General features: G+C 45.6%; 1 protein-coding gene across 5 annotated transcripts in view; it reads right to left on the bottom strand.

Moving 5' to 3' along the window:
* GLIS2 (GLIS family zinc finger 2) overlaps positions 1–27,311 on the bottom strand; it is a 306,268-nt gene that overhangs the window by 231,232 nt on the left and 47,725 nt on the right. The gene's annotated exons all lie outside the window — the stretch shown is intronic.

The raw sequence follows: 27,311 nt of genomic DNA, 5'->3' as shown, positions 1-27,311 counted from the left end.
GTTTGTTCTGATCGTTCATCTTGCTATGGGGGAAAATGAATGCAAGCAAAGCCTTTAACGGGGTCTCTCTCTCAGTGGCCAGTGTGATGGCTTCCAGATTGCGATTGCAGCGTAATAATGCAGTGCATCGGATGCCTCAATCGATGGAAACTGCATGTTCCTAGAGGCACACTATATTGGTGGCTCCTCACAATATAATGGTCACAGCCACAGTTGACACGCTGATGAGATTTCTTCCTTAGAAGTCCAGTGTCCTCGCCTTGTTAGCATATACTTAGAGATTACAGCTAATGGTCTTGGGGCAGGCGCTCCAAAGAGCTGGTGGTTTTCTTGGTGCCATTCATCTGGCCTTTCTCTGGTTAATTTTAGCTGGAAGAAAGCTTTTGTGCAAAAAGACTGGTAGAGGTTGGCCCTCAAAAAGGAAGTTTTGGGTCCCATCCCCCAGATTAATTTGTTTTACTCCCAATCTTATTAAGTTGGGTGTAAAATGATTTTTAAGTGTAAAATAGGAATTCCCATTCTCAAGGACTTATTTTTACTTGCCAAAAAAATATATATATATTTAGATTTGAACTCTAAAAAGCATCTTTTTGAACTACGTACTTGTTTGCATCTAGTCATTTGATGCACATTAAACAATGCATTTAAATAAGCTTCCTTTTCAGATCAGGCAGTAAATAATCATGTAGCAGTTTGTCTGTAACGTAAGAGCTGTGTAAGTGGAAGCGGGGGTTGTCTTCCATGTGCCATGTTTCCAAGTCTTTGGGGGGCAGGGGGTATTTTTACTCATTGTACCTATTTTCTATGTATTAAAAGTGGAGTTGACATCTCTTTTCTGTAGGGATGTTACCGGGCATCATCGGGTGTCTTCCTTCTGTCTGTCTCTGCAGCCCTCACTCTCTGAGCTGGGCAGAAGCTGCAATAGCATAGGCAACATTCATGCCCCACTCTTGTGAACACAGCACTGGGCTCACAATTGGATTTCACACCGTGATTACTGGTATGGACACTTCTGCACTGTAGCAGATTTGATACCTCATTCGAATTCCTTTGCCACCAAACATTGGAGCCCACGTAACTCCAGTGTGTGCCAGAAGTTTGAACTTAGAAAGTGTGCCTACTAGCGTAACTGTGGTATAGTTGAATTTAGAAAGTGTGCCTAATAGCGTCACTCCGCCAAGTTTGGACTTAGAAAATGTGCCTCAGCGTCTCTGTGGTATAGTTGAATTTAGAAAGGGTGCCTAATAGCGTCACTGTGGTATAGTTGCATCTAGAAAGTGTACCTAATAGCGACACTGTAGTATACTTGAATTTAGAAAGTGTGCCTAATAGCGTCACTGTAGCGTAGTTGAATTTAGAAAGTATGCCTAATATCATCACTGTGCTAAAGTTTAGTAGATGGAGTGATATATCTGTAGATCTCTGTATCTCCTATTTATGCTATGTATATGCTATGTACCTATATCCCTATGTTATCTGTATCACATGTTTACCCTATCCATTCTGTCACTTTTTATACTTATGCTGCTATGTACGCCCCCTGCCCTGCTCTCGTGCTTGGTCGTAGGCGCTTTACTGATAACCACAATATCACACTACTACGCTTACTCTCTCCTATACACCATCATTCAACTAGAACACAGCTATGCTATGACACATTCGGCCTAGCTGTTCTCATACTAACATAACCCCACGAACACCTCATCATCCTAATAAAACACAGCTAGCTGAGCACATACTGGCTATCTTAGGTGTCTCCTCAGGCCTAACGCAGCCAGAACTCAGTCTGGGTGCCCACCCTCCAGACTGAACACATCCAACTGATCTCCTCAGCACCACTCCTACTGCTAAGAAGCAGCTATCATGCAACAACCACAATAGCTGCACACATATCCGGTGCGCCCACGCACCATACGACACTCTCTTTACTGACTTGAACTGCAGTTCCCGAGGGCGTTCAACCTACCAGCGCTTTGAGGTCATACCAATGACACATAAGGTGCTATATAAATGCCAAGTAACATAATATAACATTATTAAGTGCTCTGCACATAACATTTCTCTAGGGATCAACACATATGAAAGGTAAGGTAAGTGATATTGTAAAGCGGCCTTCTACCAATAATGCTGACCTCGTGGCTCTGTAAAAAAAGACCGTTTTTACACAGATGCAGAAAACAGTTGTGCTGATGAGTGCGGGTTGGCTGCAACTGTTACTTATGTTCAGGGGAGAAAGGGCCCTGAGCCGGTTATTAAAAAAAAGGGATGCCTGAGGGTTGTGAGAGCTGTGTGTGCGGTGTAGCAGTAGATGTGGGTAGGATTAGGAGTCTGATTTGTACACTAGACCTTTTGGGCTATCGGATGGGGAATGAGTGTGGTGTAAAATGTGCTAGATTTTAGCAATGAGGGTGTTAGTGAGGCCTAAATCACAGGGGGAAACCACAAAGGTAGTAAAGACCCAGGAGAAACATCCTCAGACACAGGAGATGGCCCCTTTTTGGTTGTAATGGTTGAAGTTTGGTTTGAAGATTGTGGATGGAGGATAAGCTTTCCAAAAAAGGAAAGTTGCTGTCCGTCAAAGATATGTATAGTAGACCAACTCCTTGCTCAGCGTTACATAGGTGGCTATAGTAGTTAGCTGAAGGGCCACATCTTGAGCTGTTCCCTGGAAGTCTGGCGACCCTCCCTCTTCAATGCAAAGTTGCTTGGGAAATGAGTTCCAGAGTTTGGTGGCCAGTAGCGAGAACGAGGATCCTCCCGGCCTTTTCCTGGTGAAAAGGCACTTGTCCACTTGGCCTCACAGGATGCACCCTCTTAAAAGGCAAAATTAAATGTATTTATTAATTATTTATATAGCGCTAAGACACGACCCGTAGGTATAGGCGCGCTGACAAGACCGACTGCAAAGAACATAAACCATCAGACTGATCAGACTGAAGGGAAGATCCTCGGACAGCAGGCGAAGACCAAGAGGAGTTACTGGAATAGCAGTGTTTTTAAGCCAGGCTTGAACCTGGTAAGAGAGCGGCAGGACCTCAGGTCAGGTGGACGCGCGTTCCAGCATTCAGGTGCTGAATAGGGGAAAAACCCTTTAACAAGCTGAATCAGGTTAGCCCTGGGGGCATGCAGAATAAATGAGTGGTTGGATCGGAGCAACATGCAGATTAAGTACAGAGTATGACGATGCCAAAGTCCACCAAATCTCAAGCAACTCCACTGGTCACCTAACATCAATACTTCGTTCAGACTCTCATTTCCCAAAATATGCTGACATGCAGAGCTAAAATCAGGTTCTGGAAGTCTCGGCATCCCTGTACACAATATAGATAAAAAACGGCAAGTACCAGAATGCAATATGATGCGATCCTAAAAGCCAGAGATGGTTGATTATTTTATGCCTGGCGCAGAAAAACGTAAAGCCTCTGAAAACCGTTCTGCATGTCCAAACTCGCACCTCAGAAGAGCCTTTGTGATAAAGCCACCTCCTTATAGTCACTTGTTGACAAAGCCATACATTCTGTTGTACTTTGTAATGTGCTTATCAAATAATCAACCTTAGCACTTCACAGGTGCCCCTGATACGCTATTTGCATTACTGCTGTAGTCCCAAATAACATTTCTGACCATTACATACCTCTCAAATCACACGCCTTTGGTGGGTGTCACCCACCATGGAGTCATTTCATAAACACGGCCAGCTCCGTAGCAGTCTATAGATTTCAATGGGCAAGAATCCAGCTAAATCAGATTGCACCCGGCAGGACGACTCGTAAGGTTGAGAGGCACGCCATTAGAAGCGCATTGCTGAAAATAAAGAGGCAGTGTGAAAAATAGGCTTTGCAGCCCAGGAGGCCAGCGGAAGGGGCGGCTGGGGCACTTTTTACCACCCGCACGGCACTCGTGATGAATGTTGTACAGGCGCCAGTGCGTTTGAAATTCTAAGGCCTTCATTTTAACGGAGGGAGGGAGCCAGTCTATAAGAAACATGAAGCGTCAGGTGGAAAATATTTAAGTTGTAATCTACCAGAAAACCATAAAAAGTCACTTGCCACCTCAATTCTATACATACAAACAGCATACCGTTCCTTACTCGCCAAAAGTCAATTATGCAAATGTTGCGCCCTGTAGCATAACATAGCCTTTGCCTACAAACACTACAGCACCAAAAGCGCCCTCTCCAGTCGCCTGTATCCCATAATCCTTCACTCACACGGTGCTTTGGCATTGCCTCAATGGCAGGCCTTCTCTTTTTTAGTCAAAATGTATTCAGAAACAAAGCCAGTGCAGAATAATATCAGTAGCTCAGTGTACACAAATCACATTCAGGGGCAACAACAACAAAAAATAGAAGAGATAACTTCAGGAGGCAAATACTACTCATTTAGAGGACCGTTTCTAAGTCTGGGCAGTGATAGAAACGTAAACAAAACATTCTAATCTGCAACTGCTCAGTGCAAAAGTTTGGTTGAAGAAAATAAGGTGATATATTTGAATGAGAGAGTTGTATGTAGTGGCTCCTGGCCGCACTGACCCCTACAGTCATTTCAAGGAAGGGAAACCTAGGGCCATATTAACAAAACTCCAGTGCTGTGTAAAAAAAATGAACCAAATGAATTTGGCACCGATTTTACTGCTTCTGTAGTAAGTAACATAGCCAACCTGCTTTGCCATGTGGCCACCCACGCATCAATGGGAATGGCTGCTGGCTCCAGGACGCTGCTACCTAAGGTACCACTGCTTTTTTAATTGATCACGACCAATCTCTTATTGAGTAGGTTTGTTAGAATATACCCGATAAGCAACATCGTTATGGCAACCCTCTGCCCAGCTCCCTGCCAATCAGGCCGTGCGCATAACTTCCTTCATACAGTATAGCAAGTGACCAACTCAAGTCCAACAAAAAAAAAAAAAAAACACCAAGGGGCCTCATTATAAGTTGGCCAATACGGAAATAAAGTTCTGGTAATAACTTGTACCGGCACTTTTCCGGACCGGCCAACTATAAGTGAGCCGGCAGGGTGGAGGATTTACCTCCAGCTAAGAGGTCCGGTAATAACAGTGCGGGTAATACAGTTAAATCTTCCCATGGAGTCCTCTGGGACTCTATGAAATGGGGATTGACCGGCGTTTCCCAACTGGGAATCTGCCGGTGATTATGGCAGACCAAGTAGCGGAAACGGTAGCACAGTTTGCTGGTATCCCGCCGCTAATACCGGCGGGATATGGGCAAACTTATAATGAGGACCTTGAAAGTTGCAAAAGGGATGGGGAAGGTGGAGCAGTGCAGTGTGAGGGGCAGGTTACTCAATGATTGGCTTATTGCACTGGATGAGCTCAAAGGGGAATGGCCTTGACCCAGCAAGAGGAGTGTGGGATGTACATGTTCGAGGGCAATGACGGGCTGGAAAAAGCAGGTTTTGTTTTGCAAGTGTACATAACAGGACTGATGCCTCGTCTGTAGGGCTGTGTGTCAGCTCTGGAGGCCACACCTATTGGAGGATACATACAAACTGAAGATCGCCATGGGACGGGCAACCACAATGATGAATAGTTTATACCACAAGGACTGCAAGCAGAAGCTGGAGAAAATAACCGTGCATAAAGTGGAGTGTTGAGAGGAGACATATCAAACAACCATTGGCAACTGGGTGTGTATGGCCTGTTTAGGGAGCAATTGTGAATTTGCAGCTCATTTTGAAATGGTAATGTCAGCACTTCAATACGTTTTTAAATTCGCCATAATTTCTTAAACAAGCCGTACATATCTAGTAATTGCTTTTACAAGAGTGCATATTATTGCAGTTAGTGCATTACTAACGAACACAATGAAAATACATTAGTCTACCAAAGTAGACGGAAGTCAATTTACCATATCTACAGGGCCATAACTGTTGGCTTTGTGAAGCTTGTTTTCCCGGTGTCATTTGGCTGTAGCTCGCAAAATGGCTGAATGACGAGAGGGCAAATGAGTGTGTGACAGGTGTGTTGTGGGCAGGGCAGTTTCTAGCCAACTTGGTGCCCAGGGCGAAACACCAGAATGCACCCCGCCCCCCGGCGGATGGCACACATCACATGCAAACTACACCTATGTGTCGTGCGACAAAACCCCTCCTCAATATGAATTAATAATTGCTATATAAATGAAGCTGGTTTCATTACATTGTATAGCAAGTCCTTCACAGCCGAAATCTAATGTGAAAACACAGCTGTTGCTGCCAAAGTAAATGGTTCGTCTGTTTCAAACTGTCCGTACTGTCACACTGCGGTGTAACCAGCCTACCGGGGTCTGAGGGCCCACTGACCACAAGCCCTGCGTTGCAGGTGTTCTATTCGTGCCAACTCACTTGTATATCGCAAGGCTCAATACTAGACTGATAATGTGAATTATTGTCTGATGGAAGGTTATCATTCCAAGATGGATAGTCTGGTACACTCTTATTGTACTCGTTCAAAATACCTCTATGAGAGTGGGAAAGGGGACAAATAGCACCAATGATAGTTCCTGTATGCTTGCATTAAATCATAGAGCATTTTAGGACTAGAACAGTGATCAGAGATCTCAATATTGGAGAAACAAGTATGTGATAAAAGGATTGTATGTGTGAATCTCTAAGTTCATAACTGATGCATGGCTTGGTGCTCGCATCAATGTTCACAACACTCACCCCAACATTAAAATGTTGGATGCAAGTATAAAATGGCTGCAACATCAGACACTCAAATGGGGCACAAGGGATTTTTTGCTTCTTGTTTCTGAAGAATTTTATATGAGGAAGGGCTGGGTCTCAGAGTGAGCATGCCCAGCCCCCAATACAGAAGCATCTTTGGGGAATTATATCTACAGAATGGACAGGATACCGCACAAGAGCGACCCAATAAACAATGCACAGAAAGGCTACCAGAAGGGATTCTACCACTTACAAACTTTAGCCTTACCATTAATAAGACAATGAAGAGTTTTAAACAAAACCGGCTTCTAATGCATGTCAAATGGTCCGCAGTTCCTCATTCACTACCTCTCCACTATTACGCAGTCCTCCGGGTTATTTCTGCAAAAACTAGCAGACCCATGCTTCATCTAACAGAGCTGGCATTAGCATCTCTTATTAGTGCTGGCCTGCAGCTAGTGAACATCATGGTGTGTCAGTGTGAAAAGGGTGTCTGGCCTAGTGGATGTACAATTTGAGGTAACTTCTTTGATTCCTTCCTGCGTTTAGTGTGGGCGAAGTATGGGATGCTCGTCAGAGCCACATATACAAAATGTTCCAGTATGCTATTGTATGGACATTGCACACATCAGACAAAAACCAGCATATTTGCTGTTACATATGAGAGCGACACATAAATACCATTAACCAACAGGGTGGTGACGTGTGCAGCGCACAAAACATTGCTGCACACATCACTGCATTGATTTGCCATAGACTCATGTATGCATGGTGATACACAATGAACTATACTTCCCTAATCAAGGTGCCAAGGGACATTGAGTTGCCATCTGGTGTGCACACTAGGCAGTGGCTGGCTTGTTTAGAAAATGAAAGGCCTTTGATGCTAAGTGCTTGCATTTAGTCCATGTCCCAAAACAGCCACTAGAATACTTAAGCAAGACAATGACAGTTAACATTCCCAGGAATGTGCCTTGTGTAACTAAAAAGTAATATACCAAAAATAATCGTTTTGGTGTGTCAAATAGAGACATGAAAAGAAAGAAAATAGTTCAAAACGTTTTCTGTGTGGCATTTTAATTCTCTTTGAAGAATGCATAGGTTTGGTCAGCTAACTGATACTTGTGCTGGCCTGGTGAATAAAAATGCCTCATGTTCAGTTCTTAACACTGAAATAGCACATACTGTGTACAAACAAGGACTTGTTAAGTAAGCCATCTCTTATAAATTGCCCACTTGAAAGGCAGTGAGCACAAAGAATGAGGGCCACAGGCTGTGTGACTCCAGGGCATCTCACACGCTGTTTGGAATATGCACAGGGACATCATTTAGGGGTCGCTAGGGGTCGCTTTTGTGACCCCTGAGGTCGGTCTCCCTTGCTACCCCTGTGGTCTCCCTTGCTAGCCCTAAGAAAAGAAAAAAATGTTTTACAAATTGAAGCTCCTGGGCTGTGGCCAATGCCATGTGGCTCTTTGTTTCTAGAGTGGCTGGCTTTCTTGTTCAGGCTTCTTTAAAAAAAACAAGGGGTTCCACAAGTGTAACACTTTGAGCAGTGACCCTAAATAAGAAAGAATAGGAACAACGAATAATGTGTTTTTCTGGAATTTTATACAATAATTTCTAGACTCATTAAAGGTTTATTTCAGGCACACTTCAGGGCGTGAGTCAATGAATTAGTCTGCTCTTAAACACCTCAAATTCACAATGCAGACAAAATCCTCCAAAAAGCATTTACAGTAGAATAAGCATCAATTTTGGACTATGTATTTTGCTTTTTCGCAGGTTGCAGTTATAGCATGTTTTTTATGCCAATACATATGGTGATCCATTCTTGTATGAAATGTTTATCACGTTACAGTGATATTGTAACTATATTTTTCAAAGTGTACTTAGAAACAATGCTATGTGATGTCGCTTCCTTTATTGTCAAGGGCTAAACGTTCGTGTTCCATCGCTTCCCGTGATGTCACTTCGGGGTGGGGTCAAATGACACTTGCTGTGATGTCATCAGAGGTCAAGGGTCATGTGATGTCACTTCCACAACCCCTGGCATTTTGGTGAAATGACTCCCTGAATATGCATTCCTTTGTTTGCATATTCCAAATGCGTCGCAGTCATTCAGAAGTTGGCAGAGAGCAACCAGCCTCAAATCGCAGAGGAGCACCCACTGGCAAAATCAGACTCAGCTTTCTGGGAGGGCCCCTTACTGTGCCCCCCCCCCTCCTGAGCTATTTAGCTTGGCGCCCAGGGCTGTCGCACGATCTGCCCGGGCCAAGAAACGGGGCTGGTTGTGGGCAGGCACGCAAGTGTAGGAAGTGGTGCAACCCACAGCTATTTCCAAGGCTGTGAATTCATGGAGTCAGTAGAAGAGCAGGAAAACAAAACCATGCACATCCTTGTGCCAGCTCTGTTCTGTCCTGGGAGTCCACCAAGGCGACAGGGCCCTCCAGACAGGAATAACCACACAGACACTGCTTTGCAGTTTTCTGGGCTCGGCTTGTGCACTGAGGACATGCGCAGCGTGACACCCTTTTATTCCCAAGCCCACTGACGTTTTCAGTGCCGCTGGGTCTTAAAGAGACCATACTACTCCCCCTTTTCCATAAAGGTAACTAAACACCAAACAAAACACCACATTGCAACATTTAACTTGTTCACTTAGGGAATATTCAACCATCGAGCACATCATCCCGTAAAAGGTGCCCAACGGCACGTGGATATACCTGCCTACATTTGAAAATCAAAAACCCTGAGAATTATGCCCGCCCACAGCCATACAAGACTCTGCTCAGTAAGACAAGGTTCCACCCACCTGTCAAAAAGGTAAACTATATTGAATGTGTGATCGGCTATGTGCACAAAACTGTATCAAATTTTACTGTGCCCTCAAAAAACGCATTTACCATTTTTACAGGGCCCTTTTGCATTTGGAAGATTTACACTAATCCAGATAAAGGCATTTTTGCTAACATGTGCAGGCAGGCCTTCTCAGCTGCATGAAAGGGAACCTCCAAACATCATTTTGAAATGCGCACCCACATACCATTCCATTTGAAGATGGCCTGCCAGCCTTTTGGGAATATACCCCTGGTGTCCCTGTTATAACTACAAGACTACGAGTCCCAGAATGCAGTTCAGTCATTTCACACTGGCATGCATCTTGTTATGCAGGGCGTAAATAAAATTTGCAATTCCTCATAAAGGGTAAAACATTGTTCTCATGTCAACCAGGCAGACATGGCAGAGACTAGTATGCATTGTTAGTCTGGTATTTACTTTAGCATAGATGCAGATTATGGGGCTTTTAAATGCTAAACAGCCCATCCCAGTGAGCTGTGGCTTGATAAAGAAATGGACCATTCCCAGACACCTGTCTGCTAATGTCTGCAGTAAGATGTGCCAAGTAGGTTACTTAAAAGAAACAAAGAGAATGAGGGAAAAATGCCTGCAGCCTGTATAGTCCTGCTGAGACATCTCATTAACATTTTAGCAAGCCCTTGCTCAGTGCTTCCCTGGCAGGAACAAATAAAAGGGGATGCAGGTGTAGCAAGTGCCGCCATAGCCGCTTCCCATGTTGACTGCTCCTGCCCTTCCGAGCCTCAGATCAGCAGCAACTCTGGGCCTGCTGCGAAAACCCGGAGATTCCAAGCCCTTCCCCAGAGACCCAGAGAAGAACGTGAGAACCCTGAGTCTCTTGGATAAACCCAGAGGTTAGGCAGGTATGCCCGTGAACACTTGCAGGGGGGTATCTCTGCCCTACTTCTTGCTCTTGTTCGTCGAGCTCTTCCCCACTGTTGGCCCCAGGGATCATACCCCTATTATTAACTTGGGGTTCATCCCGCCTTCCTTTTTCATCATTCCCCTTGGGTACAAGCACTCGGCTTCTTCTCTCTCATCATTAGTGTCCCTCTCATCTCTCAAAACATCCTCTCACATTTCTCGAAAAACAGACATTTCTCTCGTCACTGGACGCAGTGACCATGGAATAGCTGGGGTTTATATTACTGAGTATGTTTTCCTGCGGGATGTTGAGATCATACTAGAACATCATCTCCTACTGACAATGGGTACTCATGCAGTCTCCTTCGCTCATTTTCTTTCTCATTTGCTTTATTCCTCTCTTCCATCACCACGTGGTCATCAATTTCTTCTGGAACACGAGATTCATGATCTGGAATGAGGCCCCAGGAATATCGCTGAAATAAAGCCTCTGCCGGGGCCACACCCATGGAACTATGCAGAGTGGTGCAATATTCAAACAGAAATTGATAGAGTACTCTCCTCAAGCTGGCACCTTGACCACATGCAATCGGAAATACCTTGCTCAAAGTCCTCATGAACCTTTCCACTTTCTATTTGCTCGAGCCGACACTGGCGTTATCTTTCTGTGGCGGATACGCCATGCCTGCATGATTGTTCGAAACCCCTCCCCTTGTAAAGGAGGCCCATTGCCAGAGCACAATAGCTTCGGGAATCCATGATTCGAAAATGCTTTCTCCATCACTGGTATTACATCCGTTAGGGCCATGAAGTTCACAAACTCCACCTTGGGGTACCTTAACCACTGATGACCAGAAAATGTGAATTTCTGCTCGTGCACCCAAAATCGACAAAAATGTTTCCCAGGGCTTGCAGCTCCTTTCCATGGATTTGATTGGGGTTCCCTCTGTTCAGGGGCCGCCGTCTGGCACTACACACAAGCTTTACACACAAGACTTAATGAAATTGTCCACTCGCTCCTCCAGGACAGGAAACCATACTATTGGACTGAGTCGCGACTTTGTCTTCGCTGCCCCTTGGTGTCCATGATGCGCCAGTTCAATTACTTTCCTTATCAAACAGCACAGATGTCGGAAGGAAAAAATGTCTGCCGTTTTGCTCGCTTTACAGGGAAGCTGGAGCCGCGAAGCAAAGCAGGAAACATTAAAGAGTGCAGTGAGGAAATTAAAAGTCATGTACTACATTGCAAATAACAGGGTACATAGAAATTGCCATTTCCACACTGTCATTATTTGGAAACATTTGTCACTCTCCAAACCCTTTTAATTTCTTCAACCGACATCGAGTTGGGAATCGTTGCCTCCATCACAAGCCAAAGGTATTCTGTCAGGCAGTGAGGTTAGCAGGGGCCGGGTGCCAAGATAAGTAGTCAGATGCATTTTCACTCCCTGGGTGGTACATCAGAATGATATCATAGCGCCAGCATAAATTGTTCTATAAGGGCTGCAAGTTACTGGTTTTCCGTACGCATACAGATGGAGATGTTTGCATCCCCACCACACAACAAGTGCCTCCCACTCCAGCTGCAAATACCTCTGCTCCTAAGCCGACAAAGCTCCGATGGCATATGCCACTGGCCTGACCTCACCTCTTGAGTCTGTCTGAGACAGTACTACCCCAAGAACAAATGGGCAAGCATCCACCACCAGTTCCGATTTTCAGGTCAGGTCAAAAACATTTCTTAGTGCTTTCTGCCATGAGAGCACTTTTGATAGGGCCAAATGCTGATTGTTCCAGAGGAGTCCACTGTCATTGGCTTTCCTTTTTTGTCAGATTGCGAAAAGGCAAGATCCTTCATGAACCTACCACAATAGGTGAACAGACCAGGGAAAGTGGGCACTTCGGAGACGTTCTCCGGGTGCTTTGCACGAATGTCTATCACTTTGGCGGGATCTATCGATATTCCCCCTTTTGAAAACCAAATCCAAAGAATTCAAGTCTCTCTGTAAAAATGCACACTTCTCTTGGTGCAATGTTAGGCCCAGAACCCTGATCTGCTCCAACATTTTTTCCAGTCGCTAAAGATGTTCCTCCTCCGACTTGGCATACACTAAAATATCATCACTAGTATTTATGGCCCCTGGTATGCCTGCAAGAGCCCCCCTCACTGCATTTTGGAACACCTCTGCAGCCAAGGATACTCCAAAATGTAGCCTTTTATATCTGAACATGCCCATGTGCGTCATAAAGGTTGCGCTATATTGTGATTCGGAGTGAAGTACCAGCTGGTGATACCCAGCCCGTTAATCCAGCTTGGAGAAAATACTGCCTCAAGTAGGTCTGCCACTACGTCATCAATCGTTGGCATGATAAGCCACTCCCTTTTGATTGACTCATTCAGGAGGCACATATCGATGCAAATTCTGACCAAGTCTGGATGTGTGGGCTTGCGCATCATTACTATTGGTGAAGCCTATGGGGTGGGACCTTCCACCGGCTCAATTATATCCATCTGAACCAATTTCTTCAGTTCTTGTTCCACCTGTTCCCATGGGTAAAATGGACCACAACTGTGTTTGAGAGCCACTGGCTGTACTGTTTCATCAATATGTAAGAGAATGGGGTCACCTTTCATCCCCCTAATGCCTGAGAAAATGCCACAGTATTTTTCAATGAGCGACTGCACATCCTCAATGTAATTGGTTATTTATAACGCACTTAATACCTAGGGGTTTCTAAGTGCGGCCCCGGGGATCGAACCTGTGTTGCTCCGCGTTGTGTTGCTTCCAAGGCGAGTGTGTTGCCCCTGAGCTATCCTCCCGAGATGTACACCCCAAATGCAAAATTCACAATTTGTAGAGCCTTCGTCGCTGCGCAAACCAAGCAACGTGTCTTCATGAACTTTCGTGATGTAGAACTTGGCCTTAATTTTCTCGCCTTCATGTTGTACAGACAAAAAAGCACAATGCACTCTGCACCGATAGTGGCTTGTTTTCACCAAATGTGCAATTGCGTACTTGTGTGCTTTCTAGTGGTGGAGGTCTGCCTAGAGCTCTTTAGTTGAGAGTCAGCCGTTACATTCACTGACGTACCGGTGTAGATGAAAACAGGCGTATCTGTGTTGTGGCTGCATAGTACACACTTCGGTTGACGCTCCCATTTTCTCCCCATCTCCAGGACACTGAAGAGGAAAAACACATCCTCCTCATTCTCATTCCCAGACTGAACTGCCTTCTTCTTTCTCAACCGGCTATACTTGTGCAACCTTTTGTTTCCTTGTTTGAAATGGTTGTTTGAGCCTTGCCTTTCCCCTGGGCTGTACCGCTGGCACTGAGGCACGACACCACCTTGCAAAATGGTTTTCGATGCCACATCTCCCACATGTGTGACCCTTTGCTGGGCACTTAGTGCCAAAATCATAAACATTCAGGGTGGGAGATCACAGCCACACTCTGGGCACATCAATCCCTTTTCTGCACGGATCTCCTTCTTGACCCATGTACCTTTCTTGCTTGTCTGCTGTCTCCCAACTGGGCATACATCTTCCAACTTGATGGTCTTAATCGTGGCATCCATTTTGGATGCTTGCATGTCAGCAAGCTCATATGACCTGCCCAGTTCCAGATTTCTCGCCAGTGTGATTCCCGGTTCCCTTTGAATCTGTCTCCTCATTTTCACAGAGAAGCAACCCCGAATCAGCTACTGTCGGACCTCCTCCTCTTCATTTGCTAGAGCACTTGTGAACGCCAACTGACAGAGCCTGCCATGGAAGACATCTAAAGTCTCGTCCTGCCGGTGATATCAAAATGAAACGCTCGTAGTCAATATTTACCATGGGGTAATATATTCCTTAAATGCAGTGGTGGCTGCACTGTACGAGTTCTCAGTTGGGTGCAGTGTTGTAAAAACATTATGCATAGATGCTTGTGGAATACAATAAAGGGGACTTTTTTGCATTTTCATTTAGCTCCCGTGTGGCGTCAAAATACATTTCTAGCCATCTTGGACCAGGCTTGAGGAGGGCCCCGAAATGTCAAATTCCACTAACGGGGCTAATAACCCTTGTTGTCTCAGCAGTCTTCCCACCACCCTGAGCATCTTCAACTTCATCAGCCATCGTGGCAACCTGGGAAGATTACCAAGTACAGCGAGGAAAAATGTTCAGCAGTTGTGCAGGACTAATGCACCTTCCTGTTGTTAGCAATAAGCATTATATTTGTAGTTTTTGCAGTGTTTAACATGAATTCTCTTCTGAAACTATTAACTGCGAACATGTTTTAAATAGCTTCAGCCTGCAAACACACAGAATGTCCTTGCCAAGTCGCAGCTCTTCGGCTTGGGGTCTTAGATCATGTACGCGGCAGTTTAATTATAGCAAAGTGAATAGCTGCTGAAATCTATTCTGTGTTCCACCTTGTATATATACATGCTTTGTGCATGAACAGGACGAGAGTTCAGCTCAGAGGGTGTCTTTACACTAAATTGACTAAAGAGCTGCAGCAGTTACAAAATAAACTCTACCTCACTGAGCATATAAAATATAATACTCGGTTCGGGTGCTTCCTTATTTGCTATACTCAACAAAATAGAGTTTTTAATTATTATTATTTATTGACATTTTATACTGGGTTCTGGGAGATTTTAGTTGTACCCAACACCTGTGTGCTGAAGGTTGCATGCAAAACGAAATGCAGCAAGCAGTCCACAGAACCCGAGAGGCGCACAAGCACTCTGTTAGGAGCCGCTACCTCTGGCACTCCACGCGCTGGTCTCGCAATTATTATTTTTTCTCTGCTCCACATGCAGAGCTTCTGACAGATCACTGCTGACTCAGGTCCGGGCCAGACTAATAGAAAACTGCCCATCACTCAATGTGATAATGAGGACACTGAACCACGGTGCGCCGGCGCATCTCTCAATGCAATGAGCGCACCGCTCACCGGCGGCCGCAGCGTAAGTCGACAGACGGAGCCGGCACACACAGGTTCGGGGCATACCAAGTGCCACCGCTTGGTCCACCCGACCTCCTTGTTGCCATTGTTGTGTCCTGGGGTACCTCCGGGATGACAGAGCCCTCGGATATAATTAACCACATGGACACTGGTTGTTTGTTTCTTGGCTCTGCTTGTGCACTGAGGACATGCGCAGCGTGATGCCCTTTTATTCCCCCGGCGAACTGAGGTGTTCAGTGCCGCCGGGTCTTGAAGAGACCACAACAAGCTCATCCCCTCCAGGCCATCTTCTCCCTCGACCCCTCCATGTTTAGAGTTTAGCGATTTCATTGATGTATTTAGGAGGACATGCCCCAATTCCCCCAGTCAGTCTCCATCCCTTCCTCCCTAATTAAAAAAAAACATGTACAGTTCTTTTATTCTTCGCGGTTCAAACTTTAATTGTACATGTTAAAGTCCTATATTTGTTTTATTCAAAGTTATGTTAAAACTTTGGTCTTTTTTAACTTTCATTGTTTAAATATTGAGGAAAGCACCATTTATTTGTAAAGAGTAAAGTCAATTCATCATATCGCTTTTCAAGGATAAGTGGTGGAGAAAAAACCTCTGACAGAGAGGGATAGGGAGCACAGCACAGAACGAGTATGGTACAAGTTCAGGGCCCAACAGGGGCTGTGTGTCAATACTAGGTCGCGATTGGACTGGTCTTGATCATCTTTCAAACTTGCTATGTAAGAAAGCATCGCCGCCATTAAAACAGCACTTTATTGGTAGCGAAATCAAACTTCACACTTAGCTTGTTGAGCCAGTAAATACTCATATATTTTCCAACAAGAATACATTGATCAAGCAAAGCAGCTCATGCACACCTTCACCAACAGAACAACCGGTGATGGGGAACAACCTAGTACCTAACTATTGCCTTTGTTCATTTGCAGGTGATTCTCCCATCGAAAAAGCAGGTTTTATTCTGTCCATTCGCGTTCATGAACCTATACACCACACCACACCAATCACAATCATCGCTACCTCCTGCCACGAAAATGAAACCTACAACACTAATTAGTGTTCATCAAAGCGGCACAACCAGCCCACACCTACCTCACTAGGAGAAGCCAAAACTACAAATATGACTTGCCATGTGCAGGGCAAACGTAGATGGTAAATGTGAGTAGACGGAGCCCCCCCTACCATTTTTACAGTGGGACGAAGTCTTCCGCGGGCCACCTGAGGGAGGAAGGGACAGTGCCGCATTTCAGAGCCCAACATCCCAGGAAGGTCAGACAGATCAATTATTTGTCATCAAATGCTTTTCTGCAACTACTGGTCACCCCACCTCCATTTCATTTGGACCACATATGTTATCCAAACATATACATTGCAAAGCCATAACTCTATAGAGCCTGGGTGACTGTATCTTTGACACAAAAAAAATATTCTGTTGAACTGCAGCTGTAAACTCACCAGGAAGCTGCTCAAGACCTATGTAGTCAAGCTACCCTTTGACCCTTAAAGTGCTGTACTCTGAACCCCGAGGGTCTGCTCTTGCCCTATGCGTGCCTCTTTCTCTCAGCACTTCCCCACCCGTGTGTGACTCTTACGTGGTTTGCGTTTTTTCCCTGCTTGTACTGGGTCTGGCCTACGATAATAGCTGATCCCCTGCCCTCATCATCTCTCACGCCCTTGCGCTATCTGTTTCATCGTTACGCTGCCCTGCATGTATAGACTGCTCTTGTCTGGTTGTGTACTGGGTTCCTGCGTGGTCCCACATAATGGCACTTCTATGCCTATTTCCGCGTTACACTGTTGGTGAAAAGCAGTTTTTGGATGGCTTATAACTTTGGCACCACTCAATGAAACTGCATGGAATTCTATTCTACACCTGATTCTGAATGGTTTTTGCAAAGTTTGGTGGGATTCTGTCATGAGGGGCCAAAATTAGATGGGGGGTCCCAAAATATTGTAAAGGTTTATAAAAATTGGTGCCATTTGACGAATGTGGACAAAAGTTTCCAGAAAGATTATAGACCCAACCTTGAATGTTTGTGTAAAGTCTGAATGGATTTTGTCAAGTGGGGGCTAAGTTATATGACTAGTGTATGTACATACATTTTGACACTTCTGAAAAATAAAACATGGGTGGATTTCCAGCAAACCCATGTAAGGAGCATTGGCAAGGACCTTAAAGCATGGTTTTGCAAATGTGCCTGTGTTTTATTTTTTGACAAATGTCATAATGTAGGTACAAGAAATAGTGATATACTTTTGGTGACTGAGGTATATAGCCTTTGGCCATGGCCAGATTGTCCAGGTCATGACCTTATGCCAAACACTTGTGATGTCATCTTTGATGTCGTGGGTGTTAGTCTTAGCAGTGCACGGTGGTGGCACGAGTTATGGTTGTTTAGCTTACCATAACTGGCGAATTTCTGAGGTTTTTCGGTTTTACTTGTAACCATAACGTCCCTTTAACAATGTTTTTTCATTGAATTGCATAGGTTTTTATTAGTGCAACTTTACCATAACGTCCCTTTAACAAAGTTTTTTTCAGTGAATATATATGTGTACATACATATATATATACATATATATATGTATGTACACAGCTTTGCAGTTTTATTGTTTACATTGGGGTTGTTGAGCAAAGGACAGTTTGTGAAAACGTACGCCACTCAACTGCACAAGACATGGCGTTGTGGAGACTCACGGTAGGCAGGGGCAGAGAACTTGCAGGGGTTGGACCTTGTGTGTACACAGAAAGGCGCTCGGGCAAGACAGTTTTGCAGGATCACATCTCCATCTTGTTCTGGCGTCAATTGCCCTCCTGATCACATGACATCAGAAACACGAGAGCTAAAGCCAGGACGTGCAAAAAAATCACTTTCAAATTACTACTGTGTGGTATTAGAGGGACCATGTTCTAATGCCAATCATGTGAATTGAACTTAAAAGGGCTAGGAACTACTTAGTTTACTAAAAGTGGCTGGGACATCACACCCTCTTGTCACTTCCAGTGGTGTTGCAGGTTCTATATGCTAAGTAATTAGTCACCCCTTTCCCACTTATTTTTTTAAGGCGTGTGCCCTGATTTAGTTTGCCTCTCAAATAACCCGTTCATCCATCATTGACCTGAAAATATTCGAGCCTTGCACTTTGAAAATGGCCTTTTACATAACACCCGCTACCATCCCATCCCCTTTATTTTCCACGTCTCTGCTGTGGTTTTGGTAGCAAGCTCTGTGCAGTCTGTGCACGCGGAAGGCACGTCCTGATGTTTGATCTCCAGTCACGTGAAGCTGTGAGGGAGGCCACGGCACTACAGGAAAACTATGCCAGGAATGCGGTCTGCTGTTTGGGAAAGGGCTCTGCGAAAAAGGCTGGTGGCCTGATTCACAAAGCGTTTTTCAATGCGATTTTCCCCAGTGAACCTGGTGTGTGCCCAGAGCTCAAGTATGGGTGTATTTCACATTTCGAACGAAATATAGCACTTCAGCCTTACATTGGGGTTAAAAAAAAAACCCAGCACTGCTCGTTTTGCAGCTGCCCTAACCATTTGAAGCCGGGTCACGCAGGGTCACGCAGAGGCGTAGACAGGGTAGGGCCATAGCGGGCAAGGCTCGCTCAAAATCTGTAAATGCCCGCTCAGCAGCAATGTGTGGGCATTTACAGATGTTAACGTCACTGCAGAGGGCCCAACTACATTAGCACCAGGCCCCAATTGTTAGGCAATCCTGGCTATGCCTCTGGCCGGCTGGCCTGGGAGTACAGGTATTTCTGGGAGTGGGTGTAATCAATGTGCCTGCTCTCTACATTTATATGCTGCATCTGGGAGGAAGAGCTTTGATGTGTTCCACTGTGGAGAGGCAAGGTGTGCTTACCTGTAGAAGTTCTAGGTAGGATGTTTGTAATCTAATGTAACGCGATCTTGTCTAACGCAACTCTGACATTATAGCGGCTTTGTTTTTCTGTTTTTCGTAGGTCTGCAAGGGAAGGCTTAGGGGTTGTTCGTGACAGAGAGGGCAACAGATGGCAAATCCGAGGTGGGAATACATGCAAACCCTCCTGGCCGGCTGGTGCAGTCAGTCTAAAAAGAGCTCGGAAAGGAGAAACAATTCAACTTTCCACTGATGTATTCTTCATTTATAAATAAGCAAATCACCAAGGTCTTTCACCTGAGATTACTCTTGCACACATCCATAAAAACAAATACATGGCCACTTACACATAATGGCACATATTAAAAACATTTCAGTAACAAGACGCTAAAGTGCAAAGGTAAAGTTTTCCAGTGCTCTGTAAACTATTCCCTGTAAACAACCATGGGCGTAATTTTAGGGGCTCGAAAGGGGTGTTTGTCCCCCCCCCCAACTTTCATGGCACACCATGTTGTTCCCATTCGTTTGGCTGGGGCACCTTTTCTACAGATGTCATGTCCCCCCCCACATGTTCTGCAAAGTTACTCCACTGTAAACAACCCCTCTCTCAATGTGCAAGTAACTCAGCCTTCTAATTGATCTAGTAGAGACCGAGCTCTACTTTATCTGCCCAAGATGTTTCGTTCCATGAATACAGACTTTATCTGGAGAACTATCATTTACCAACCTTACAACGCTCTATGCTACTGTGAGTCTTGGGATCTATTCCCCCATTTGTGGGGTCAGACCTTTCCACTGCACCCAGAAGGGGTGTACACTCTTCACACATCTGTCAATTACTTGAACCGAGTCAGCCTTTTTATTATACGGCTTGACTTTGTGGGTCCCTTTTCATTCAGCCTTACACCGTGGATAGGTACCCAGCCATTTGATTGTAGCTGTCCTGCACCAGCAGTCCAGGAGGGTTTGTTATACTATAAGGTTAGTTGTACCAGGGGTAACCTTCCTGCTGAGGTATCAAATTTCCTGGAGTCCAAAGTGTGTTTGTGTATGCAGACCAGACGTACCCTGGTTCTGAGCACTGGTATGTATCAATGTGAATCTGTGTGGACACTTGGGTGCGTTTTTTATCAAAAAGGGAGAGCCCACGATTTAATAAATCACAGCACTGCGAGAGTCCGTAAGGCCTTGGCTTAGGGAGGGCTACGTTGTAATCGAGGTAAAGAGGTGAGCTTTGGCTTGGCCCCAGTCAATTGGCATTGGTAGGAAAGAAGTCCCTGATTGCGAAGTGGTTCCTGTGTACAATATAAGTGGTAGGAGATATTTAGGTGAGTTGGTTAGTTGCAGAGAAGAGGTTTGGGATTAGAGATGGCCAGTGTTATGTTGCCTTAGTACTAGAGTGAACTGTTAAGTTGTGGTCTCTCATTGATCCACGAACCAATTTTTACCTTTGTTGTTCTCCATAGGAGCAGAGTTCTCATTATTTCGGTTTCTGTTTTAAGGCAAGGGAACCTGACAACTGACCTGGCTAAGTCCGATCTCCCAAGTTTACTGCTTGAGGTTGTAAGCACTGTGTTGCGGGATGTGTTGTTTGTTAAGGCTAACCCAAAAGGGTCCCTTCCCAGTTTTGTGAGGCTTTGCTAGGTTTGTTGTTGCTGTCTGTTATTGCAGAAGGTCATTTTGTACCCCGGTCCGATCTGTGATGCTCATTTGTGTTGTAAGAAGACCTCCGAGTATGTGTTTGATTGTCAGTTAGTTTTCAGAGGGTGTTTGGCTCTAGTTTTGTTATTGTTTGAGGTTGCTCCTGTATGCTTCTGTTTGGTCGGTCTTTGAGGGTGCCTGGCAGATGCAGATTTGTAAATAGCCAACTTTACAGGGATACCTTGAAGATTAGGAGATGCCCCTTAAAGGATTGCAAGTATCTGGGAGTATGGTACTGGATGGTTCCCTGTTTTGGAAAATAAAATATCTCTGGGGTGGCTTGTTAAGACGGATTTCTGAACTCTGTCCTGGTGGCGCAGAAGTTCAGAAGGCCAACCTAATTACTTGAAACAGGGTAACCTCTGGACGAGCCAGACCAATCAAGGTAGCGATCGCGGCGGTCAAGACTAGGTCTCAAGAGGGGTGAGGGTGACTGAAAGCCCGCAATGAGCACACAAAGCAAGATCACTTACAAACTACTCCAAACAGGTGTTATATTAAAAATATATACACATTTATTCCAAGGCCTTTAAAACAATGACCGTAGCGAGAAAATCACAATATAACAATAGTAAACCAACACATACCATACCAATACAATATATATACAAATACACCAAGTCTCAAGCGTTAGATGCACGAAATGTGTAGTCCACCTAAAAGGGAAGGAAAACAGGCAGTGCGAAATAATGCTTAGACCCAGTCCGCCTTCAGAGGCACCTAACTAGATGGAAGTCTGAGCCCTGCGAAGAGTGGAGCCTTGTACTCAAAAGTACCTGCACACGCTGGTGCCAACGGGCAAAAGGAGAAGCTCTTCGAGGGAAATCAGGCAGTTCAGTTTAGTGCACAATAGAAGAAGAACAAGTTCTGTGACTCAAGAGCAGCCTCCACAGTGGGCAGAAGCAGAGCGCGAGTACGGAAAAGGGTGCTGTTTTGACACAGCGGAGAAAAGCAATGGGCTCCTGCAGGAGGGCGACCAGATCCTAGCTATGCTACTCACCGGTCCCCGATGCAAGCAGACCCAGGCTTCTCCGCGTCAGTTTCAGTAGCTGGCAGGTTCAGAAGAGCAGGGAACGCCTCGTCGTCGTGTTGAGTAAAAAGACGTCCCAATCGAAGAAACCCGCACAGTTTGTTACCACAGCAGGGCAACGGAGCGGCCGTGTGTATCTGAGCCAAATGTACACTACTCACTTCAGACCTGGGAATGCCAAGTGTACGAAGCGTGTGAGAGTGACAAGGACTCGAAATACTACACAACCTGGCGGCGGTTACAGAGCAAGACTCCCATGTAAGCTGGTCAGTCAGCTGGATGGCCCAGAGACGCTTCCGAAGGCTTACTGGCAGGAGATGGTGAAGATGCCGAGAATAGCTGTTCCCGCTATTCCAAGGGTCGAAGTACCAGTACAGGCCTTCTGGTTCGATCAAAGGTGAAAAGGGTTTCACAAGGCAACAGCAGTGCAGAGGAGAAGTCCTTCAGCGGGTCAGCAGCGATTCCTCAGTCCAGCCTCTTGGTTGCAGGATACTTGGCTCCCGTATTCCTTAGTTCGTGAGAACTCAGGAGATCGACATGGTAGTGGTGTTTCCAGCCCCCTCTTATCCACGGTTCCCTTCGCGCCAAAACGGAGGGGACCCAATGGGAGATCCGCTCATCAACACTCACACCATTCGTGGACCAATCACGGACCACGGTGGTCCCAGGCATTCACACCACCCTAGACTCTCTGGCACCCAGGATGTGTATTGGGACCAGACATCCCAGCCCACATCCTGGAGGCACACACAAGACATGTAGAAGCCCGCGAAAGCATCCGTGTTTCGCGGGAAAGTACATGCCCAAATAAGGAAGGCCCCGGGTCGGCTCGACCTGGGGAAGGTGAAGGGAGCAAGACGGTCAGCGGACAGGACAAAGGAGCCTCGTGGTCTGGCCATTTTGGGAGCCAGGCCACCATTTTGGGTTAAGGGCGAGAAACGCGCTTAGAACGCCAAAAGGAGCTCAAAACACAAGAAACGATCGCTGCCACCATTCCCGTCCCTGAATCACTTGCACCGATCAGATACAATCCTAAACGAGTATCTAGGGCCTGTAGAAGGCTAGAGACCCAAGAGAGCTGTAACTTAGCTTACAGTGCCCTCTTGTGTCATGTTGCACGAAAGCCGCAACATGATAAAAGAAACTATGGGAAACAGCGTTCCCCGGTACTGACTGTCTTAAGGGCATGTCAGTTTCCCCGTAAGAAAGGAGCGAAAGCCCAGAGGAGTGCGGCAGAAGGCTGCACTTCTCTGGCAAAGTCAAGAACAAGGTGAAAGGTGAAAAACAACAGCAAAAAGTTTAGGGGTTGCCACATGGAAGGAACATTACCTACAATTACGAAATCTTTCCTAACATGGCTCAAGTTGGTGTTGTATTGTATTGTGAAGATGGTCTGCATGTGCCTGATGTAGGAGCACAGGTATGTCTGAGGGTGGGAGAAGAATGCACTGTATTGTAGATGCAAATTAGAAGCCCGCTAAATATGGCCAGGTTTATGCAAAAGCCAGGCTCCTGAATCAGTTTCCTAAGTGGTTCATTTGGGGGACTCCCCTTTGTGTGTTAGCTGTATTGTAGATGTGCAGGCATTGTTGAAAAAGGATGGGTGTCCTGATATACAATAAAGGTATCTCTTGAGTCTGAGTGTGGGCCTCTTTGGGGAGGGACTTGATATGCCTCTGCAAGAAGACATCACATACAGATGGGCCTTTCTGTGGAAGTGTAGGTACCTTGCGTGAGGGGACTAGATGTGCTGTGAGGTAGAAGCACAGTTATTTGCAGTCACAGGGCTGAAAGTAACCCCTAATCCCAAAACTCCTAAATACCTGTTTCATCAAATAAGTTCAAAAATCTTTCCATCATCTCACAAATCAAGATAGGTCAGCAAGCAAGAAATGGCTCCACATGTAACACTTGAACGACAACCTACCAGGTGCAGAACATCTACAACACACTCAAGCTACATACTCACAAATGAAACCATCTTTAAAAACTCTTTCACAAAACCACATTAATTCTGCCAGACAATCATAAAGTAAACATTCCAAATACCCATACTGAGCTAGAGACCCAGTTGCTCAAGAAGCACAGATACACAAAGGCCCACAGACTAAGCATACTAACCCTCCAACTACACACATACATTTGGGTGTTCCTGGGGAATGAGACCCTAACAATCCTCATACCTCCACACCCAGATCCACTCACTCCATACTCCTTCACCGACCCGTCACAGCATCCCCTGTCTCTCCCATTCATCACTCTGCGCGCGCACATATACACACACATACACACACACACACTCACACACACACACACACACACACACACACACACACACACACACACGCGCGTGCGTGCGTGCGTACACACACACACACACGCACACACACACACACACACACACACACTTTAAAAGCTGAAATCCTGGCAGTGCAGAATCAGCCCTTCATCCTTACAAGGTTGATAAATTAAGTACTAATGAATTGGGTTATAATAACGCCTATTCGTACACTGCTTAAAAACGGGGGGAAACTACAATGAAGAGCTTTATAAAAATGTGATCTTATTATACAAAAGTAAATTAGACTGTCCGGGCGTGCACTTACTTGACTGAATAGCATTGACTTTGAGCAGAGAATCTGACACTTACAGTACAGCACCAAGCCCACAAGCACACAGGCCTCTGGAAGGTTGTAACTCACTCCCCTTGTGGCAAATCATGATCATTTTCATGCTTGGACACCTGACAAACCTGCTCCACCCAACTCACGCCTTCAACCTACCTTTATGCAACCCCACACAGTCAGGCTAATTTGCTTTGCCCCAGATGTGCTACTGCACCACACTCGCATCCAGCTGGCACATTTTCTTGACCTTTGGCAACACCCAATATTACACGCTATGCGGGCTCATAGCACAGGCGTTGATACGCTTTCCCTCACATACACCACTGAAGCACTCAAATCCTCCACCCACAAGAGCATCAGTGTCTCAACACGATACTACCCAGCTTCACATATTACCTTCCAGCCAATGCACACACGTCCAAAAGGCACAATAAAATCAATCAACTGCACTGCGCACAATCACATCAGAGGCACATCCATATTACAGTAGACCGCATACACCATCAACCCACAGTCCCACACCCCATGTTCTGTATCTAGCAAACACATGCAAGGGTGTGGATAAATGTTGCAAGGCGCTACCTGTAGTATTCTGTATTGATATTTGTGTATCAGCTCAGAGGCTGCATGGAATGTTAGAATGGTATGATGCATGTGGAATGGTTGTGTGATGAGAGTTGGGACACTATTGGAGAGATACTGGAACCAGAATGATGCTCTTTTACCTCTGTCTTATATCTGACCTCACCCGTAACTAAGTCATAATAAAGAAGCATTCCTTTTCTACGTACCTGGTCTGGAGTGGTTCCTGCTTTGTGATTATTTACCTATGGACCAGGGAGAATACTTCACTACCTGCACTGGAGCTCCCACCTTAGGGTAAACCACCCTTACTAAGCAACGCTCCGTTAAGGTGACAGCCACCTTTGCTAAGAGGTTGTGTGAATGGCAAATGGGATGCTGCTGCGCAACACAACATTATGTGCAGCAGCCACAACTAGAAGTAGTGCAACAATACTTTTCCCCCCATATGAATGCATCTACCCATCCCACCCATGTTTCGCAGCTCCATTCCACTTGCATGTGATTCCCCTCCGAACACGAGTAGCCATTGGGGAGACCATCACAGCCACTGAGTGGCTTATTTCACTGCATGCAATTGCTGGGAATGCGTCAGCAGAAAGAAGTCTCAGAACCCGTTATCTCTAATCATCAAGGCTTAATTCACCACATCTCAGCAAAAACACAAATCTCGAAGGGTAACATGCATACAAATGAGGCATTGCCAGCAAGCACACACCTCCATTTCCCCAGGTAAATCCAACCTGCATACACACACTCCCACCTAAATAGTTCATAACCATGCACGTACAGCCCCAAGCAAAATCTCCACCCCACAACCAAGAGGGTAAAGTTGCAAGAAATAACCCCACTGGAAAAAAACACCAAAGCTCACCCTCTAACCATTTAAGAGCCACCCCATGCCCACTCATGCACAGCATACACTCACACATGACCTCTTAGAACCAGTGCTGGAAATGGAAATAATTAACTATGGTATCCCAACCGCCACTGCGGTGGGGTGTTGGGGGAGAGGGGCCTGCATGGGGTTCGGTGGGCAGGGGTCTAAGTTAGCAGGAGGGGTGAACCTCGGAGTTCTTTGTCACTCCCCCATGAGTACACATTTACATTTCAGGAGATTAAATACATTATTAAAAAGCAAGGAGGAGCGTTTCCTATAATGTCGCAAGCAAATTAGAAAGCGCACATCTTTAAAAATGTACAAAGCTGTGCTTGAATGTTTTCTGCAGAGTACAAACCTGACAGGAATATTCAAAGGTGCTCTAACCAGATCGTTCCAGTAGTCTAGTGGGAAAGTCACTCAAGTGTGGTCCAGATAACCAGGTTCGAATGCCGGTTTTGGCAACAAAAGCAGATCAATCACCTTAATGGGAGCAAATAGATTTCCGAGATTCAGTGAGACATTTTTTGCTTGATCTCGGATGCGGGAATATCCAGCACTGCTTAGAACCCAAAAACTAACATCATAGATAGCTGAAACAAGGGGCACGAGAAGAGGTCAAATATGAACCAACTCATCCTGCATATGAGATCTCATTCTTCCCACAATGACAAAGGGGGTGGGTTCCAGCACAACCATCCAAACACACCACATGGACAGAATTCTCCTTATCCAGTCACCAACCTCCCTTGCCAGTGGCCAACTGGAAATTAGTTGTTCAAAATCCGTCACCCACATCACAGAACCTGAATACCTGCAGCACAAAACCATAAAATACCGGCCTAACAGAAACCTCCGATCAGGCACAGCTCTTTTCCTCATACTCGTGACAAAATCAACAAGAACAGGGAGCTCATCTTTCTCAATCCAAGCACCCACTACCTGGAACTCGATCCTTTTAATCATCCCAAGCATAGAAGATCACGTAGCCTTTAGAAAGGCTCTCAAAACCGGGCTCTTCCTTGCAACCGCTTGACAAACTCATATCAACTCCTGGAAGAATCTTTCTCATGCCTTAAAGGGAATGCTAGGGCACCTGAGGAGTCGACAAGGGGGGGGGGCACACTTTACTGCCCCCATCCCTCTGAAGGAACCCAGTCAAGCCTTTACGACACTCTCGATAAAACCTTCTCCAAACAGGTATGAGTCTCTCTTCTATGGAACCGCAAGCACGCACCCACAACAAAATATAACCACATTTGCACAGGCTTGGCCC

Source organism: Ambystoma mexicanum, chromosome 2q (genome assembly GCF_040938575.1).
Source record: "Ambystoma mexicanum isolate Mex_15411 chromosome 2q, UKY_AmexF1_1, whole genome shotgun sequence".
In the NCBI taxonomy this organism is placed as follows: Eukaryota; Metazoa; Chordata; class Amphibia; order Caudata; family Ambystomatidae; genus Ambystoma; species Ambystoma mexicanum.
Note: the sequence above shows the minus strand (reverse complement) of the source record. Positions and strands in the feature narration are given on the sequence as shown.